The following is a 22,999-nucleotide window of genomic DNA, read 5'->3' on the forward strand; positions in this document are numbered from 1 at the left end:
GTCGATATCATGTTGATGTATGGCTATTGTGATCAAAATGCCCCACAAGCGTGTGCTATGTATGCTGCTCGGTATCCTGGACGACATCATCCAAGTGTCCGGACCGTTCGCCGGATAGTTACGTTATTTAAGGAAGTGTTCAGCCACATGTGAAACGTCAACCACGACCTGCAACAAATAATGATGCCCAAGTACGTGTTTCAGCTGCTGCCGCGGCTAATCCGCACATGAGTATCAGACAAATGGAGCGAGAATCGGGAATCTCAAAAAAGTCTGTGTTGCGAATGCTACATCAACACCGATGGCTCCCGTACCATACTTCTATGCACCAGGAATTGCATGGCGACGACTTTGAACGTCGTGTACAGTTCTGCCATTGGGGTCAAGAGAAATTACCAGACAATGACAGATTTCTTGCACGCATTCAATTTAGCGACAAAGCGTCATTCACCAACAGTGGTAACATAGGTAGTGGGGCAATGTTCGTGTCAAGCCACTCTGCAATGTTCCCAAATTTATTCAAGATGGCGGCGATGACGTCATCCAAGATGACGGCGTGTAGACTTGGCAACAGCGCAAGACGTCATCCAAGATGGCGGATTTTGGAGGGAAGATACGCCAATTGTGCTATGTCCACTAACCTAACCTCGAGAAAAAATGGTGTAAGTTTGAATAAATAGGCCAATAGGGCTACGTCCAGTAACCTAACCCTCGAGAAAAGATAGCGGAAATTTTGAATTTTGGCCGAAAAATGGGTCAATAGGGCTATGTCCACTAACCTAAGCCTCCAGAAGAATTCATATACATGTCCAAATGGATTATTCGATATCTGCCCCACCCCTATTATGTGATTAAAGATCGCCAATTGGGCTATGTCCACTTACCTAAGCCTCCAGAAAAAATTGGCGCCAAATTTGAATTCCAACAAGATAATGCATGTAAAACCTTACTTTTCTTTATTATTATTCATTATCATTTATTATTTTCATTCATATACATGTCCAAATGGATTATTTGATATCTGCCCCACCCCTATTATGTGATTAAATATCGCCAATTGGGCTATGTCCACTTACCTACCATTTATTACCATTTATTATCATTTATTATTATTATTATTATTGACATGCCTCCACTAGAAAATTCCCTCCAAATTCCAGCACGATAAACCTTACTTTTCTTTATTTTTATTCTTTATAGTTCATTATCATTTATTCATATTATTATTATTATTATTATTATTTATTATTATTATTATTGGCCTACCTCCACTAGAAAATTGCGCCAAATTCAAATTCCAACACGATAATGTCTCGAAAACTGTACTTCTGTTTATTATTATATTTATTATTTATTCAAGATGTCCGATATCAGTGGGAAGAAAGCCTTTTGCGCTACATCCATAAAAAAAATCTGTCACAAGTTCAAATTCCAACACCATAATCTATCACACGTATGAAATGGCCCACATCCTACGAACTTTCGCCCTCATTTATCCTTTCACTGCTAAGCTATGAAATTCGCGTCAAATAATAAACTGCACTTATAGTAACCTAATTCACATCCTTTGATTTTGTGTGGGAAAAAGTGCTTATGTCTTTATTTCAAGCAGGACAGTCATCACTTGCTCTGAAACACAATCAGTACACATCTTCGAGATCCCAGTGCAGACGCCACGAAGTCCACGCTACAACTGAATTAGTTGAAATCGTTGCCGCATCTGGCCCAAGCTCCCAGGCGCCACGGTCGCCGAGCGAGTGGCCGCATAGCCCCGGGCGCCTCAGGTAAGGTAGCGGCGGCATCGCCCTATGTCACGGCCAGTCCAGCGCTCTCGTCAACAACATGTTTTAGTGGACAGGGGAGTCTGCCCCCACAGACCAGTTGGCGCAAAAGCTGTTCGCTGGACGCGTTCAAACCAGTCCATGCGGACCGTTCACCGTTCACCATGTGTCTTTGTGCGACCGAGAACGCCGTGCTACACTTTTGGCGCCAAAGTTTGCTCGACAGTGGAATCCACCATGACTGTATAACAGCACGTTTGGTCGCCACGAGAACGCTCGCTAAGTTGACTCTCTCTCGCGCGCACGTTATAACCGGACACTCGCCGCACCGCTGCCCTGCTGACGTCCGGCTGCTTACGTCACACACCCTCAATTGCTCATTTCATACACATAGTGGATATAGTCTTCTGTGAACAACCTATCAATTACCTAAGTACTTAATTCCATTTCAACTTTAATCATATTAAATAATTCAATTTACAATTTCATATACGTAAGCAAAGGTGTTCAACTATCTACTTCCAACAACTTTTCGAGGACCAGACCGCCACACCTCTCTAGGAACCGTCGCCGGGTTTGAATTCTGTCGGTAAAGAAACGTCACTTGCGCTTTCGCTACCTACGTAGGGAAATTGCGCGTAAAGAAAGTGGACTTGTAATAACCTCATCCACCCGACCGCCAGTTCCTCCCAGGATCAGGCGACAATTGTGAAATATGCCAGTAAACAAAGCTCACTTGCGTCTTAGCTACCAACGTAAGAAAATTGCTGAAAACGAAGTCTAACACCACCACCACTTCCTAGGTGGCGGTTGGTAAAACGACTCAGCCCACACTAGGCTGATGTAAGGAGGAAGGAGCGTACTTTATTTATTTTGGAGCATTTTATTTAGGGATGGAGTAAATGCATCACAGAACACACGCTCTCACATGCCCCCCCAGCATACAGACCTGTAAACTACTCATACATAACTGATGTATACCGCTCTAAATACACGCCTTTGAATTGTGAACCTTCAAAAAAGTCACTGCACAACCTACAGACATGTGAAGCACACCTAAACAATTCAAAACATTCACGCCCATAGAGATGAACAACTGTTAATTTCCTAAATAATAGTCTATCTAAAATACCCTGTTCCCTAATTGTCAACTTTTCAAAATCATACACCTGTCTTTATTTAAACAACTGGAGATAGACAACACCACCACCCTCTGTATTCGCCACTCAGTCCACAGTCCAGCTGACTTTGTACACATTACCCCCCCCCCCCCTTCTCTGACATCAGAATATTTCAATAGTTTCACATATCATTTTGAAACTTTTGCACCTCATATGTGTCCATGTGTAAGGTTCTGAACTCCAGTAGCGCATTACACATGGCAACACAACCACACTCATCAAGATATTGATTCCAATCGAGGCCTGTAACTCCTCTACAGATAAATATGACCAGTTATTTGTTGACTCACTCAAAGCCTGACCAGATTGCCGTTTTTGTGGAAAAGCCGCTAATAATGCGCTGTGCTGCTCGGGGAAGTAAGGAAGAACTGCAGTCTATTTATTTCGAGCCCTTTTATTTAGTAGTGGAGTATATTTGTCACAAAACACCAACACTGATCTAACTCTGGTGATCTGACACAGGCCACAAACACCTAAACAACTCCTAATTTGACCACACAGTAGCAAACTGCTCCTAAATAACGCAGTAGACAATATCCGCAGACGAGCTCTGTCTCTTAAACTCACCAAGTAACGCACAGCACGGGGCACAGTCATGCTCGAAAAATAGTGCAACAGTCGCACCCGAACATCCTCACCCAATACCCTGACCCCCAGCTGCCAAACCGACCAAAAGTCTCTGCTCGGCGTACCCCAAACATGACCTCCTCACAGTCGCGATCGCGCCAATCACCAGAGAAATCATATCACCTATGCGCCTTAGATTGCGCTCCAAGGCAGGCCGCGCACGCGTGCGGTCGGCGCAAGGAGGGGTTCCAGAGCCTCCACCGAGGTTCAGCTTCCGCGTGCTCATGACACCCGACACGAAAGGGCGCTCTCCTCTGACACATGTGAAAGCTGCTTTGTTCTTGTCATGTATACCACCAGCGTCTCAGGTCTGGACCTGCCTTCACGTCTATTGACAGAATAGCCCATAGCTCGTTTACACACATGATTAACGCAGCTGCGAAAACACTTACTACTCGACAGCAACCGAGAAGGTGACGGAAAGCCTATCACTCTGATCTGTGCTGCAGGGGCATCTAATGATTGACAGCACTCTATTTATTTTTTCAAACAATTTATTTAACCATACAGTATGTCTATCACACTATCACAAAACACCCACCCAGATGTGCCCTGGGGCATGTTTCACAGCCTACAGACACGCACCCAACTCATAATTTCAGTGCACACAATAACAAACTGTTACTAAATAATTCTTCACACTGATGTGTAGATACGCTCAGCACTAATAAACTTTCCAAATAACGCATAGCAGAGCCTGCTGATCCGCTCGCAAAATAACTCAGAGGACGTGCGCAGGTACTCCCCCCACCGAACCCTGTTCACTGGATCGTGAAGTCACGCATCTGTCTGATTACAGACCGCCCACAGCCCCTGCCCGGCATCCGCAAGCGTGAGTTGGAGCAGTCGACGCGCCCTTCCGCTGTTAAAGCACACACAGACGTCCGTCCAGGACCACGATCCATCACAACCCCGAGCCGCGACCACCGAACGCGCGTGGAAGTCAACTTTATATCAAAGTAGCATAATTCCAAAGCGCAGCCTCCATACGCTAGACACATCATAGCAGCAGCACATGTCTTTATCTCCTATGACACACTGTGCATTGCTCCTGACACGACATTACACGGCCCTTTAACTAAACATAGCTACACATCACTGCTCTCGCCTCGTCGAGTGACCAGCCATCGAAAACCTTCTCAATATCATTCTTACTTTACAAAATTTTTTTAAAAAAATAAGATCTAATTTACTCCTCCCACGGCACCTAACATCAGACTCATCCCACCATCAACATACGCAAACGTCCTCAACCCTATCTTGACGCTCATGTATCACGCCACAAACCATGTCCATCAATCAATTTACCATTCTCATCCCATCTTTTCTAATTACAAGTAGCCTCTATCTAAACACCCATCAACTCATCTTTCTCGCGCTTTCAAGAGTAAAATTAGTTTTACACACACCCCTGAAATACCAATATTAATTGAAGATTCAAACTTTTATACAGACCATCAAGCACATATCACACTCACACCAATATTCAAATCCTGGTCCATATTTGCCACCTCCAACTTGAATTAACTATTATTACCATTGCCCCAACATTCTGCCAGCGCTCGATTTGGACCTATTTTTCGGCTCTTAACTCTTGTCACTATCGGTCCAATATCACTATCTATAGATTGCACAAATATCCACATTAAAAAATCTAGTCCAATTATCTATGTCATCAAGCTGTACCCTTTCACGATAGCATATGAACTCATTTTCTCTAGTCATTATACAACTTTTATCAGTGACACACCTCAGTCGCTATCCCTGATATTGAATACCCGACCAGTATGCGTAAGGCCTGTGAAGACATCGTCGACGCGGGTTTGTGTACTGTAATCATCATCACATTTCATTGAACAACAAGGAAAGACACGAATTCATTCGTCCTCGATGTTCTAATGTCTCACTCCTTCCATCCTGTATTACACTTAATCCATTCAACGTGCACATTCATTCGGGTTGCCATTTAGAGACTCTTATATCGGAACACATAGCACCATTCAACAACTATCACTTACTTTTACCTAATAACTTGTTCATCAGGTCTGGGGGCAAGGTCACCCCCTTCTTCCTTTGTTTGTTTCTTTCTTTCTTTCAGCAGAAGACAGCTATTTTTTTACAGTGGTAGCTAAACTGCACCATCAACTTAACATCACCAATCGCGAAACATATGTTCAAATACATAAACACTCTTACTCAATTACAATGCGTTCCCGCTGAGGACATGACGTTCAGTATTACAGTTCTTAATCCAACAACCACCAAAACAAGTACTAAATGCTCAAACTAATCCCATTGCACCTTACAAAGCGAGCGTCCGCGCGCTGGCGGCGGCATGTCAAAGCCACATATCTCTCCGTCTAAACAACCATCCACTCAGCCACAGGACCTTCATGCTGAAGTGGACTCTCTCTATATCTGCTCTCTAGCTATTGTCTAACGACATACAGTGCACAAATGGATTCGTGAATATCGCAGATCTCTATCCTCCCCTCCATCTCCAACTCGACATGTAAACAGTGTCTCCACCAGCCAGCGAACCCGACGTCATTCACGCTGCGCTGACAATTTACACTCACAAATCTTAAAGACTCACATATATAAAAAAGCCTATTCACTCCTGCCAAAACTCACTTAATAATAAAAAAGCATTATCCCTTTCTAAGGATAGTTGAGTATGCATTTAGAACAAATAGAAAAACATAATTCAAGCAGAAGTCATACATATGATTAAAAAGATAAAAAATTACTTCAATTTATGTTATCCGACATTTATTTACATGTCCTATTGATACAGTCGTAGATGAGTCGTGTCATCCACTCGCTCATTCCTTCAACACACACTTTCACAGGAGTTGTTCTACTTATATGTCACCCACCATGTTGTAATAATTTTGTGCAGGTATTTACGACCACACAAACAACCCAGCTCAGTAGAACATAATAATACATTTTTCCACAGGTAGTCATATTTGGTGAACAATTAAACGTACTAAATTCCGCATACATGTAGTCAAATAAGTAAATACTTTTACCGACATACACACCCCTCTCACTGAGGATAGGGCATTTAATATTAATGATAACAATATTTCGACGCGCACCGTGTCCTTGTAATAAAGATACAATTCATTTTCCTATACGGTACAAGTCGCTCTCAGAACAGTTAGCTAATTCGAGAGCCTTTTCGCCTAGGAAGAAAAGTGTCAGTCTTTCTGATCAGAGCCTGCTCCCTTTTCTACAGACATCTCGAGACTCGCGTATTAGAAGACCAAAAATATTTTTAATATAATATTATAAAATTCACCTCATACTCATCGATATTAAGCACAGTTCTAGTACTATAGCGTGCCATAGACCTCTGACTGACAAGAATTCCTGCCCTGCACAGACATTAACACAGACTGATGCACGGCCTCTCACAGGAAACTATACCTTGCACCTTGTAAATCATATTCTTACAGTCGTTAGCATAACATTGAATGATTTTAAATAAAGAACAGCCACAACTCAAGGAAACTGGAAGAGCCTGGTTGTGTAATGGCGACTTTCCAAACTACGCCCCGAAAGTGATTGATGGCCTCTACATTTAAGCCATGTGTTGCAATGATCCAATAGTTGATAACTCTGCGTACCATTTCTAGTGATTGTTCATTTTGCACACAAGTAGAGGATCACCGTTTACGGTGCTAGCAACCACAGAAGTTGCGGTCCATCTACCAAAATTTCTTCCCCAACTCAAACAAGCATTGTCACTCAATCATTATGTGGTACCCAATGCACGGATGGGATGGATAAGACACCACCGATCTATTCTAATGTTATCCATCACAGCTGATATCGCGAAAGTATTTACTCTAAGTCCAACACTGGCCAATATTGTGACAGCATGTTTTCCTAATTTCAGTATCATAGCTAAACCATACCTCCTCTACTTTGCAAGTATCATTGCCAGCATTGATAGATGACTGCTCAGTATGTCCGTTCACACTTAATTCTCGAACACATATAAACGATCAAACTATAACAGACAATGCTATACATTTTTCTAAGACCTCGCGCATATTACTCCTTCAATCTCTCTGCATATGGCGGTCACAGAGCAATCTCGCCCTGTTACTTTGAAAGACCATCCTCACCTTGGCATTGACCAGCCTACCCCACAACATCGCTACACAATTAATCCTCAACCGAGCAGCCGAATACAGCTACACTTCACCTCTCTTGACTGAATAGAGATTTCCTAGTCCTAACCCCTCCAAGTGCACCACATTTCTCGAGATGTAACCAAGTCTTGTAGCTTAGCACACCATAACGATCTATATTAACAGATCTCAAAGTGTCTTAATTTAATAGCAAGCAGTTAAGAATAACAAGAACGGAGTGATATTTATATGCAACGTAGTTCGACACATTTTTACGTAAATCATCCAATCTATCATGTGCAAAGTATTGTAGCTGAATACGAATAGAACGCAGGCTGTCTCACGTGACTAAAACATCCAAATAGAACACTGGGAAAAAAATTACGTTCAGCAACCTGTCCTTCTCTAGAATAAGTGAGTTAATGTTTAAATCGTACCTAGTTACAGCTCTATCTCAATCGATCATCCCGTACACTCTCTGCTATCCTTTAACACAGATGTGAGTAAGTTTAGACGTGAATGATTCTCTGTCCTCCTCGAAAGCATCAAATACTGTATTCAACTCGCGTGTATCGCTGATACCTCTGTAGACATACACTATAATACGAACTGAACGAGAAAAAATTGCCTACCTTCCTGAATCCGTTTGGTTCTATGCCATCGTTTTCCTACTCTCCTCTCGTTGCCGCATACTTGACTCCATGTACAAATTGCTCCCTGTGAACCAGAAGATAAGCAAGTAGGCCTTCATTTTCACCACATTTTATTGGGTTAGTTTATACGTATGCGCTAATCAATTTTCACATTTCTTTCTATTTTATGTCAGATCCATCCATGCAACGGTGACATAACCTATCGTTCTGTGTTCTAAAATTGCGTGTAAATGTACCCCAGGCTTATCCATCCACCATCCACCTCCACATTCGGAGAGTGCTTGCTCTGTTTGCTGAAATGCCTGTGTACATGCGCACCTCACGGACGGCTCCCAGGACCAGTGACAGACTCGAGTTAATGTTCGAATCTAGATCCACCTCGAGTTATATCCAGTGCGGTGTTCAGATGCGGATCCACAATATGCATCACGGATTAGTGTATGAAGGTGGATTCGCCTCACGCAAAGTACTAAGCTGTATCCGAATGCAGATCTACAGTGTACCATACCCGAGTTAGCGTTTGAGTGTGGATCTGCTAGGTACTATATATCCGGAGCTGTGTCCGGGGGCAGATCCACCACATGCAGCATCGACGATGGGGTTTGCAGGTGGTCCAAGCACGTGTTACGCTCAGACAAGTATTCTATGCTCGAAGTTTGGTCCACCAGCCAATGGGACAGGGTCCTGGGAGCCGTCTGCGAGGTGTGCATGTACACAGACATACAGAAAACACAGCAAGCTCTCTCCGAATGTGGAGATGGCTGCAGACGCCTCGGGTACATTTACACGCAATTTTAGGACACAGAACGATAGGTTATGTCACAGCCACATGCTTAGATCTGACATAAAATAGTAAGAAATGCGAAAACTGATAAGCACATACTTATAACTAACCTAATATACACCGAAATGCGGTCATTTTTTCTTCTGGATACTTAAATTAGTGGACATAGCCCAATTGACCTATTTTCCCGTCAAAATTCAAAATTCCCGCCATTTTTTCCGGAGGTTAGGTTAGTGGACATAGTACAATTGGCCTATCTCCCCGCCAAAATATGCCATCTTGGATGAAGTCCTCCGTTTTTGCCAAGTCTACACGCCACCGTCTTGGATGACGTCATCGCCGCCATCTTGATTAAATTTGGCAACAACATAGAGTGGCCTGACACGAAGGTTGCCCCACTACTAATGTAAACCAGTACAATGTGCACGATTGGGCAACGGAAAATCCGTGGCTGCGACATATGGAACATCAGTGATCTTGGCGGGTTAATGTATGGTGAAGCATTATGAGAGGAAGGATAATTGGCCCCTGTTTTATCGATGGCAGTCTAAATGATGCAATGTATGCTGATTTCCTACGCAATTTTCTACCGATGCTCTTTCACTGCAATACAGAATGGCGATGTACTTCCAACATAGCTCGCGTGGGGGCGAGCGGTATTGAATAGCATATTTCATGACAGTTAAATTCGTCGTCGAACCACCATACCATGGCCCGCATGTTCACCGGATCTGACATCTGTGAGGAACGTTGATGGATATTTGCTATTGTGAACCACCGACAACGCCTGACAACATGCATCAGCGCATTGTCAATGAATGTGCGAACATTACAGAAGGCGAACTACTCGTTGTTGAGAGGAATGTCGTTACACATATTACCAAATTCACTGAGGTTCACGGACATCATTTTGAGCATTTGTGGCATTAATGTGGTATTTACAGGTTATCACGCTATAGCAGCATGCGATCTCAGAAATGATATGTTCACAAAGGTACATGTATCACATTGGAACAACTGAAATAAAATGTTCAAATGTACCTACGTTCTGTATTTTTATTTAAAAAACCTACCTATTACCAGCTGTTCGTCTAACATTGTGAGCCATATGTTTGTGACTATTACAGCGCCATCTATCACAGTGCGAAAAACGTAGTCCAACTAAAATATTCACATTTCCTTACGTACTATACGAATATGCAATAAAAATGGGAGTTCATATTTATGAAAGCGCAGTTGATATCCGTTTGACCTATGGCAGTGCCATCTAGCTGGCCAACCATAGCGCCCTCTGGTTTCCCCCTTCAAGCTAGACAAGTTTCGTTCTTTGTAGTTTTTTGGTTTGAGGTTTATTTCGTGAGATATTTGGCCCAGTCACTATCAATGGACCACCCTATATATATATATATATATATATATATATATATATATATGTATATATATATACACTTGTCCTGCTCTATGACCTTAGTGTGTTTGTACATTATTAATAATGGATGTATTTTCATGGCAGTTACAGTAATGGAAACCGTTTTAGACTGGACTTTTTTTTGAGATTTTTTCGGTTATAGTGTTCGTTAAGCAATATAAACTAGTTATTTAAAATATTTCTTTCGTCCTTCAGATAATGCTGAGAGACGCTGTACTTCACCATAATTTATCTCATTATCTAATTAGTTAATGCCAGAAACATTGTGTCTTTAATAAGCATCTCTGGTTAAAGGTTTTTTTTTTACATTTAGGCTTCAATTAAATTTCCAGGCAAAAAACACCATGAATTAACAGAAAGTCCGGACACTATAAAAATATGAGGATTACACCTTTACAAAAGTTGTAGACAACTGTAATGACTCTAGTTATTAATCAATTCAGACTTTCTCTTCTTGGTCTGAAACCAAGAACGTGTAACTGATGTGGGATTAACTGATAATGTTGGATTCCAAAATCCATTACGTTCTTCATAGTAATTTATTGTTTTACATTGTTCTCTGTCTGTTGGCAAAAACTGTTGCATACAGGATGGCAGACATATCCACACACTACAGTGTACAGAGGAAGTCAGTGGATACCTGTGTACATCTGAGAGTGAGGTTCTGATCTTGGGAAGTGTATATGTGAGCTAGATGGTTATTATTTCACCAACGGGGGCAGTTCCACTGTGGAAATTAGGGCAACAATCATGCTTCTTGATAAAATAGGTGTTTCCAGTACTGCGCTAACAGAACCAATCTCTCTCTCTTCTCATTTCTTTAATCTATCCCATGTCTGCCAATAACAAAATCTCCTTAATTGTACGCTGTAAGTTTTGCCTTAATATCACTAATTACGATAATATAGATACAATCCCACCGTTTTTCGTAGCGTTATTTCAAGCAAGCATTGAATGATTCTATCTCCTTACCAGAGTGACTGTAGGTAGGTGCATACCTTGAAACTATTTGGGTTTTATATCTTGGTGACGGTTTTAGGGCGAAACGTATAATTCTGCTTGATTCTCCTTCTAATACCGATATCTTGTCTACTACTGTTACATTTGCTGTAAGTCCGACTAGATTTAGTTTTCCATTACGTTCACCACAGCAACAGATGAGAGTTTCTGTATTGAATCGAAGGCAGTTTTCACCTATACGACGTACTTCACTTGAGCCACAATGTTCCAGTTAATTTTTTGTACTATCTCTCTGTTTCTGCCAGTTTGTCATTTCCTACAGGAGAAAGACAATTTTACGTGCATATTTGAAAGCATTGCTTCTCCCATTTTGTTGACTTAGGATTCTATCACATTAAATCAGCCATCACCAGAAGATGCGAACGTGGGGATAATGTATCTCTGGAACTTTTTACCTTACTGTCACAAATGATGACTCAGAGGCGGGAAACAACTTTCACGCTTGCCTTGGAGCGGATTGACGGTCTAAATTTTCAGGCCACAGCTATACTTGGAGTGCAGAGGGCTTTCGCTGGCTGTTTCTCCCGAGCGCAGAAGTCGCCTATTTTGCTAGTTATGATCCGTCCCGAGTATTTAATTTCTCCTATGCAACACACATTTGGGAGGGTTTTCCCGGTCAGTCACATGAGAGGACACTCGATGGGGAGCTAACCACCCAGATGGGTCAATTAAGGTGTGACTATTTTTTACAATGTCGGTCAAGCTTTACGTTAGCACGGAATACCTTAATGCATATCAATTGCGGAGTAGGTGGGAACAAATAGACGTCAGGATCATGCGATTTCCTTGGTCACCACAGATGTGGCATTCGACAAGCCACAATTGACTGAAGGTTTGTGGCGAAAGGCGAGCACCACGGGGACCTCAGCTTTCGATGAGTGACGTGAACCCTGATATGCTGAACAGGGCCCTGATGAATATCGCAGGTACTTTGTATCACAAAGGTCTGCTATTATTTAGCGACCGTCGTGCATGTGGATGGGGATCTTGTTTTAATCATCCAAGTTGATAGAATGCTACAAACCTCTGTAATGACAACCTCAAACTGAAGATGGCTGAAGTGAAGAGTTCATAAAAATCTCTTATCTACAACTATTAGATTAAAGACGAAATTTTATTTTTAATTTCCCTGAATACAAATACAGCATATCTTGTCAGAGGAATGTATAGGGTAGTAATGGCGACTGAGAAAGGAGGAGTCTCCGTGAAAATATAACCAAACTTTAACCTGCTCGATTATTGACTCAGAAATGAAACCGAACATAAATCTCTCCTTTTATTGCTATGATGGCATTTTATATGAATTTCACATTTATATTCATTGTGCGTTGCATTTCAGTCGTAATTCATCCATGGTCATTGGTTTTCTGGTTAGTTAAATCTATATCTTTTGGTTGTTTGCATTTTCTATTCCATTAGCTCGAGAAAAGGCATTGAATGTTGTGGCTTGTACGGTTTTTTGAAAATGGACTTGAAGTCGTTTAAATTTCTGACTGAGGCCAATCAAAACTTCCTGAATAATGTGTACAGCAATGTCGTTCTTATATTGTAGACTGCATAAAAATATTGATTTCATAAATTAAATGTCCATTACCAGGTGCAGCAGTAATATTTAATTTCCAGACACACTGGATGCCTTCAGTAGGCTTTTTGTAGAAAAATATACAGTTTTGCGTTTTCGTTTGTTACTTGCAGATTTAAAACATGCCAAGACTTTTATATCAATGTGATGTTTTTCTATTCCTGCAAGTCTATGAAGCAATTAAGCATAGCAATGAAGTGCAATGCAGTTTGTAATCGGCGGTCACAGTCGTCTTTTACGTTGTCGAATACTTCATGAACACATCTCATGAACGTTAACACCAAATACTAGTAACGATATCAACAATGTGAATGAGATGCTCCCGAGATGTAGTATCAGAATCAAATTGTCGTAATTGTAATAACTAGGTATTTAGTTGAATTTATGGCTTTTAGATTAGACTGATTTATCGTGTAACCGAATTTTAACGAGTTCCTTTTAGCACTCATGTGGATGACCTCACACTTTTCGTTATTTAGGGTCAACTGCCAATTTTCGCACCATTCATATATATTTTCTAAATCGTTTTGCAATTTGTTTTCATGTTATAATTAATTTATTAGTCGATAAACGACAGCGTCATCTGCAAACAACCTAGAACGGCTGCTCAGATTGTCTCCCAAATCGTTTACATAGATAAGGAACAGCAAAGGGCCTATAAGACTACCTTGGGGAACGGCTGAAATCACATCTGTTTTACTCTATGACTTTCCATCAATTACTTCAAACTGTGACCTCTCTGACAGGAGATCACAATTCCAGTCACATAATTGAGACGATATTTCATAAGCACGCAATTTCACTACAAGCCACTTGTGTGGTACAGTCTCAGAAGACTTTCGGAAATCCAGAAATACGGAATCGATCTGAAATCCCTTGACAATAACACTCATCACTTCATGCGAATAGAGAGCTAGTTGTGTGTCACAGGAACGATGTTTTCTAAACCCAGTTTGACAGTGTGTCAATTGACAGTTTCTTCGAAATAATTCATAATGCTAGTGTTGTGGGTTGGCAGGAGAGTCCACACCGGTTTTGAGAGGAAGCCGAAAGGCACGCGTTTTAGCTCACGCAGGCTGGCGTGAGGTCTGGAACAGTACAAGGAAATTAGACTGTAGAAAAAACTCACCTAGCTGGTGGAATACTTAGCTTTAATCTATAAATGGGGAACATCGCTCTTGACGGTACATGTTTTACAGCATCAATGGTAATGGCGCCTTGCTAGGTCGTAGCAAATGACGTAGCTGAAGGCTATGCTAACAATCGTCTCGGCAAATGAGAGCGTATTTTGTCAGTGAACCATCGCTAGCAAAGTCGGCTGTACAACTGGGGCGAGTGCTAGGAAGTCTCCCTAGACCTGCCGTGTGCCGGCGCTCGGTCTGCAATCACTGATAGTGGCGACACGCGGGTCCGACGTATACTAATGGAGGGCGGCCGATTTAAAGGCTACCACCTAGCAAGTGTGGTGTCTGGCGGTGACACCACAGTTAGAACAGAATATATGTTCCAGAATCCTGATGCATATCGACGATAACGATATGCGCCTATAATTAAGTGGATTACTCCTACTACCGTTCTTGAATATTGGTGTGACCTGTGCAGCTTTCCCGTCTTTGGGCACGGTTGTATATGATTGTTAAGTATGCAGCTAATGTATCAGCATACGCTGAATGGAAACTAATTGGTATACAGTCTGGACCAGAAGACTTGTTTTTATTAATAGATTTAAGTTGCTTCACTACTCCGAGGATATTTACTTCTACGTTACCCACGTTGGCAGCTGTTCTTGATACGAATTCTGGAATGTTTACGTCGTCTTCTTTTGTGAAAGCATTTCAGAAGGCTGCGTTCCGTAACTTTGCTTTGGCAGCACTGTCTTCGATAGTATCTCCATTGGTATCGTGCAGAGAAGGCATAGATTGTTTGCTGCCGCTAACATACTTCACATACGACCAGAATCTCTTTAGATTTTCTACCTGGTTACGAGACAAAGTTTCGTTGTGGAAATTGTTATAAGCATCTCGCATTGAAGTCCGCACTAAATTTCGAGCTTCTGTTCATTTTGTCCATGTCTTATTTATGCTATTATCAAAAGTTTAGAGAGTTTTAGTTAGAGTTTGCGAGCACCAGTATTTTAGTATTTGTATCAACCGAATGTTTCTGTGTGTCACTGTGTTATTAGAATGATGAGGATAATTATTTTTGTGGGATCCCGAGTATGCTAGAATAAGTTAGTACTGCCAATTATTTAAGTGATTAGTAGTAATGGAGCCTTAGGTAGGATATTAATTTTAAGATTTAACCACGTTTATTTTCATTTGTATTTGAATGTTTATCGGGAGGGATATACCACAGGCCTAGCCCCGTGTTAGGTAAATAAACAGAGTGAATCATGCCCACAGAACGAGCACGCTAGTCTATTGGATGAACAAGAGAACCACACCCGCAGGGGCACGTACCTTGCGTGACGCGACTGGCAATCGCGCGGAAACGCTAGCCGTCTGTGCCGTTTCGTAACTTTTCAGTTTCGCGGCATAGTCTATCCTACCCACTTTTAGCTGTCAACTTCCAACAGAACAGCGTTGTTCGGAGTTTATTATCCTGGCGTATCCTAACACAAAACTATTCCGTTCATGTGGACTAGCGCAGTTAGACCCTAATCTTTCAAGTCGAAGAAGAGTTCACGAGAACAAAGTTTCCTGCTCTCTGAGGACAGCTGATCAGGCAACATCAGACGCGAACCGCGTCTAGCCCGCAGTTAAACCGCCAGTAAACGGAAACCTCCGTTCAAAACTTGAGCCTTTCTTGACACTGTTTTTCCGTTGTATTTTCCCAAGAAATACCAACTACTGAAGTATTAGCATTTAACTATATGACGTGTCTCTGGACACTGCGATATAACCAAGGATAGACGGAGTTTTAAGCAACTAGCTGTGCCCGAGGACGCCAGCACTACGGAGTTATAGAGACAGCGAGTTTAGCAGCAAAAATTTGAGAGGATAAAGACGGCGAATTTGGTAGCACAGCGAAGTTTTTGTGAACAGGTGTCGTGTTTAGGAAGAAATACGTAGGAGCTATCTTGGAGTCGCAGAATTGTCATATACACAGTTAAGTAGGCGATATCGTCGTGTCCACGATGCGCCGTGCATTATACTTTCATAAAGGAAAATTCCTTCAGAAATTACACTCAAATTAGTTCAAAAATGGTTCAAATGGCTCTGAGCACTATGGGACTTAACATCTTAGGTCATCAGTCCCCTAGGACTTAGAACTACTTAAACCTAACTCACCTAAGGACACCACACACATCCATGCCCGAGGCAGGATTCGAACCTTCGACCGTAGCAGTTCTAGGGTTCCGGACTGAAGCGCCTAGAACCGCACGGGCACCGCGGCCGGCCCTCAAATTAGTCTTTTCTAATCCAATTCCTTGTGCTTTCTGTTTCCCCTATGCAAATCTCCAGATCCTCGTCGAGTTTTGTTTCTCTCCTCTCGTTAGCAACAACGTTGACATCCAACGACACAATCTACGCCCCACCTGCACCAAACTGGTGTCACTTTTCTTTGTCAGTTTCACTTGATGGTGTTTTGCACATATAATGATGCATGAAAATCTTCTTGTCATAATGTGCCACACTTAGATGGTCAGCCCAAAGGGGCATTTAACTTTGTTTACTTATTGAGGTAGCATATGCAGTAATTTAATACGATACTTGTTTACTTCATTTTTATATTTTCATGTTTATGTAAGAATTATGTTTGGGCTTAAATGGATTATATACGAACTCTGTTTGGGATTGTGACGTATCTGTCATTTATGAACCAATTTACTATGGCGTAATGTAATTTTAAACAGAACCCACTGTAACAACGCATCTAGCGTGATGTCACTCGTAATCCCACTTCTGACGCAAGTTGTACGGGATGGGCGTAGGGGTGAGGCGGTGGGCGTTATGAAATGAATAGGACAAAATTTAGACAGGAACCATTTATTGGCGAGAGCATGTTAGAAAGGGGTCACATGGGCCTAGGGAGGTGAGGGTGAGCCAGAGCGTAGAGTTTGGCAAGACATAGTTCGCGAAGGAACCGGAAGTTGTCTGCTAAAACTAAGTCCACAGAGCCGCAGCACCGGGAGAAGCGGGAGATGTTCAATGCTACAGGGCGCGCATCCGACTCACGGGTGAGCAAGAATACAAGACAGCTGGCCCGTCGACGTGCGGCCGGGTATATTCGACGCACCACGCGACTTCATCCGCCCTGATTGGTCAGGACCGAGCAAACCGTGCGGGCAGCATGGAACTTTCCAGAGCGTTGCCTGCTAAGCGACGCCTGGGGGCGGCGTTACCTCGTATGCACATGAGAGAGGCACCTGGCCAAGGTGCCCTTCCTCAGTACTGATTTCCTGTGACTAGACCGTGGGACGAAAGAATTTACAGGCAGCTAACACTGCCGGCCGAGGCTTGGCCGTAACAAGAAAAATGAAGTTAGCGTTTGATAGCTCATATAATAAAGTAAATTCCCCTACTGTCTGGCTCACACTTTACAGTTACTTTGTCGTCAAATGGTCTGCGACTCAACAATGCTAACATTTTCAGTCACATAGTAAAACGTGGCATTAACATACTGATACCCTTAGCTACTGTTTTTGTACTGTAGCTAAACGTAAGCATGTATTTGTCAATTTTTGCTCGTCTACAGTAAAATGGCACTCCATCGGCTTTGTTCCCTCTTGATAATATTAGTACTGAATGGAAATAGTTGTTTCTGAATGTGTTCCACACAACATGCTCTTACTGAAATTGGTCACGGGAGAATTTCCTTCGCTGAAATATTTCGTTGTGTGATTAGTAATGCAGTACCACTGTTGACTAACCTGAATTTCGGCTTCATTATAACCTTTGCCTACAGAAAAGAATAACGAAATTAATTTCAGAATAGCTATCAAAACTCAGTTTCGCTCGTGTCTAATTATTTTACTCTGAGACTGGAAAAAAATACATCCTCACTTCAAGTCTAGCTTAATTTCGAACACTGATCTAGATATTTGTACATGCCTATCACAGTGATTTAACGTTATCCTAAAGCAATGTTGCGATTAAATACTTACATTGTCAGGTTAAACAGAAAGGACGACCACTACAAAGTGACCAACCGAATGCCTACCTCACCATTGAAATTTTTCTCCCTCTTTCTATCTCTCCCTCTCTCTCTCTCCCCTTTGTCTCTCGGTATATTTAGTGTGTGTGTTACTGTTTTCCTGTATTGCAGTTGTATTAGAATCGTACCAAATCATAGGCGCAGTTACTTACATATCTAATTGATACTGAAATTTGCCACAAAATAGTAGATATTTGAGGGATCAGGTGGTACACCTAGAATTAGTCTCTTGTATTTCGAAGGTAGATCGACAAAAAGTATAATAATAATTACAGAAAAATATCAAACTAAAGTAATACGTAATACAAAATATAACAAAACAAATCAATGAAACTTTAAGCATGAAATCTTTATTCATCAACTTCAGAACATTTGTTAAAAGATGAGACTCTCTCATGTTTATAGGAGAAAAACGGAAAGAGAATGAAGTCACTAAAACTCTTGGGACAGGTTTCTGTGTGTCTTGACAACAGTACCAGATTACGTTTAGAAGTCCAGTATCTCAAAATTCCGTATATACTCTTGGAACAGACAGGGGAACGCTTTGTCCATGGTATTCAACCGGAGCACAAGTGTAGAACACAATTTCAACATAATACGCAGACTCTTCAACACAGAATGATTTTGCATTCAATTATGCATTTCACTGTCTCTCCTTAACGATGTCAGTGGCTGCATCTATTCGCGGTCATAAGAGTTGAGCACACTCAGAAGTAGGCACTCAGACGTAGCGAGCAGCCAAGATGTCGTTGTGATGTCTCCTAGGATAGAAGAGAGCCTTAGGCTGATACATATACTAGCATATAAACAAACAGTACTGTAAACAAGACAGTATCACTGTAACAGAAAAACTCACGAAAATGTTTGATGTGAAACTGTCATACTAATTACCCCTGCACACTCCACAAATGGGAAATACAGAAGCGTCCGATCTTACCCGTCGGCTTTGACCCATGACGTCACAAATACCGCGGAAACGACTATAAACAATTCCAATATGGCGGATATAAAAACATCGCATACGTATTGTAAACACTGAAATACACAAGTTTCACAAAAAGCCTAATGACTGTAACGGGACAAGCGTGGGAAATTAGGGGTTTTTGGGTGCGGAGAAACTAAATATACAGAAATGTAGCCACCGACCGCCATTCAAAACCACGCAAAACAACGAAATAAATCAACATCACAAAACTGACCAAATACCAAAAAACACATTCCTATCCATAATCGGACACTTCCCTTAACCTATATAGCTCAACAGAACCTACCGATCACATCCCCCAATAGAAAACTAAGAAACGAAAGCTTCCCTTACACCTACATACATCGGCACTTATGCAGTTTAGCAGGTACGGAAAAAATTTTTCATTTTTTTTCAAAATTTGATCATCATGTGTCGTTATGCGGTGGGGGGAGTCTGCAGTGCCCCCCCATCCCCCCACAGGCTTCATTAGTGTCAAATCAATATTTTCGAATCATAGGCGGCCGCTGCCGCGGCCGCATTCCAAAACAAAACTCCCAACCTAACCTCAAGTGGGCTACGCTACAGATCAATATGTTCATCAAATTGCTTCATATTACGTATACATGTTCATTAGTGTCAAATCAATATTTTAGAATCATAGGCGGCCGCTGCCGCGGCCGCATTCCAAAAAAAAACTCCCAACCTAACCTCGTATTCAGGGCTACGCTACAGATCAATGTGTAGGTCCCTTACGTCACGGGTCAAAGCCGACGCGTGAGATCGGACGCAATGAGCATTAAATTAACCATTAACTCACTAATAGAAATTCCGCTTCAAATCCAACACCTGAGCAACAGAAAACTGACCCCACCACACGAAACAAACGAAACAAACGAAAACCATGAACACACCACCAGAGAGCACGACAAACAAAAACAAGACATCTACAAACACGCCACAATCGCAAATCAAACTCCGCGCCGTGATGACGTCACACACCACAACACGCTTACGTCACGGGTCAAAGCCGACGGGTAAGATCGGACGCTTCTGTTGACCCCACAAATGTATACTACGAAGCAGAAAAGTGTAACTGAAGCAAAATCATGGCTTCCAAGCGTATTTCAAGCATTACTTAATCCTAGAATGATCAAATATTCCATCATTCGTTAAACCATCGTTGCTGGCAGAGCTTCTTCAACTCTCCCAGGCTTAGTTAAAATGATACGAACAAATACATACAGCTTGTTCGTTGTGTGGTGAAAACGCTGCCAAATGTTGATATCAATTAGGGAAAGTAAGGAAATACGCAGCGTGTTGTTATCAGTATACTTAGTCACTCGGTTATTAGTATATAATCCTAACATAGCACGATACTTCAAATACAAAACGTGATCATGTTGGAAGTCATACCTGCATGATGCGAGTCATTCTTCATTGGCAGATGTCCTGTGACGCCTTTGACGCATAACAGAACACAGGGAGTCTTCAAATCGGCGACCTCCGATGTCAGCATGCACCGTCACCGACCTCATTTCATTTCTTCTCTCTGGGTACGAGGCGGTTGCTTGCTCAGGTGAATTTTTCGGACTTGCCTGCTGGCTCTTGCGTACCGATACCAGTTGATTTTCAAGCCAGAGATTCAACCAGCTCTGAAAATTTTCTCTCCTATTACTATCTCCACCCCCACATTCATCCTCCGGGTGGCCAATCACTTCCAACTGGTCAGGCTCAGGCAGTTCACCTGACACTGATCCCATCTCAGGCTTAATTTCTGGCCTCACTGGATTTTTCTCACAACTTTGTTCTCTTGCTAGAAGTTCACGTTCTCTCCAGAAGGAAAGACGTTGGTGGAATTTGTTTCTATTTACGTTTTCTGGAACTTTACGGGGCACTGGCTTCCGGTCTCGATTTGCTTCTACATTCTTGACTTCGTTCTTGCAACATTCTTCAGTTGCCTGCGACTCCAGTTGTCGCCAGTACGAAATTCGTCGCTCAAACTCGTCTTTTGCTAAGCCAGTCTGCCTATTTACTGACTCTAACGGCCCCCTTGAGGTTCTACCTGCGATCTTTTCGGCACCTTTAAGAGTTGAACTTTCTTGTCCCTCATCCAGTGAGAGCTGATGCTCTACCGAAGACGGAGTGAGGTGTATGTTCTGGACGGCCCTCGGTGGCATCAGCCAGATAATGTGCACTGGCATATTTACTGCTCGTCCCCAGATTAGTAATTTTACAATAACCTTCTCTGCTGACCTCACATGTCCCTTTCAGTTCTTCCACAAAAATGAAACATGTTCGTTGCTAGGACACGAACATATTTGTATCGTGCCGTCTTAGGCTATTGTTCGGCGTAACATCGCTGTAGAATTAATGTTAGGTACGCTATGAGTAGATTTGAGCCATGTAGTTTGTTTGAATTACGGACGTTTCGACTGAAATAATTCGACACATGATGTACTGTCAAAATAAGGTTGACACGATTTGATATTGTTAGTGCTGGAGTGATAATCTTGACTATGAAGCTTATTTTGATGCAGTTCTCCATGATCAGCTACTCTGTAGAAGTCACTTTATCTTCAAACTGGCAGTACTAAGTAAATTACGTAGATATATTTGAACCTGCTTACTCTATTCCTCCCTTGGTCTCCCTCTACAATTTTTGCCGCCACTCCTCACATTTCTCTACACAGGCGATTTCTTCATTCCTCAGGATGTGTCCTATAATACAACCCGTCCTTTTAGCCAAGTTCTGCCACTATCATCGTTGTCACCCACTTCAGTTCGGCTACTCCTCAATATTTATTCGAACTACATCTGTAACCCTCAACATTAATTTGCAGAACCGATTTTAAAAAAAATCATTTTCTTTGTTGTCTGAACTACACATCCCCCACATTTCACTCCTGTACAGACTACACTCTAGACAAACACTCTCAGAAAATACTTCTATAATTTAAATTTATATCAGACGTACACATTTTCCTATTCTTCCAATATGCTTTTCCTAATATAGCTAGTCTGTAGTTTGTATTCTCTCTACTTCGGCCAGCATGAGTTATTTTACAGTCAAACGACGATACTCATCTATTGCACTTAGTATCTGATTTCCTACTCTGTTAACTTAAACATCACCTGATTTACTTCAGCTACGTTCCATTACCTTTTTCTTCTATTTGTTGCTGTTCATCCTATAAATTCTTCCAAGATGCATCTATTCTATTCAAATTCTTTCCCAAGACATTTCCTGTCTATGATTTTCAATTTAATCATCAAATCTCAAAGTTTTTATGTTTTCTACCTAATATCATCTTGCTTTCTCTTACTTCACGCTCAGTGTAATCACATTTAGCATAAGAGATTAGGTATATCATTGTATAACTCTCTTCCGAAACACTCCTTTCGTATTACGCCGTTTGTCCCTTACAACTGCAGTTTGGATGCCGTGTAAGTAGCTAATTACCTTTCGAAAATCTGTGTTTCTTCTCTGCTACCTCCAGAAATTTAAAGAATACATTCTATTCTATAATATCGAAAGATACATTCACAACTACAAACATAATAAGACAGAGCCTCACAGAGGACATGCTCCCTGAGCAAATGGTAAGCGGAGGTATACGCTTCGTGAGTACTGGACCAGCTCCATCGTCATAGGGAACATGTTAATAAGTCGATG

Source organism: Schistocerca serialis, chromosome 4 (assembly GCF_023864345.2).
Source record: "Schistocerca serialis cubense isolate TAMUIC-IGC-003099 chromosome 4, iqSchSeri2.2, whole genome shotgun sequence".
Taxonomy (NCBI): Eukaryota; Metazoa; Arthropoda; class Insecta; order Orthoptera; family Acrididae; genus Schistocerca; species Schistocerca serialis.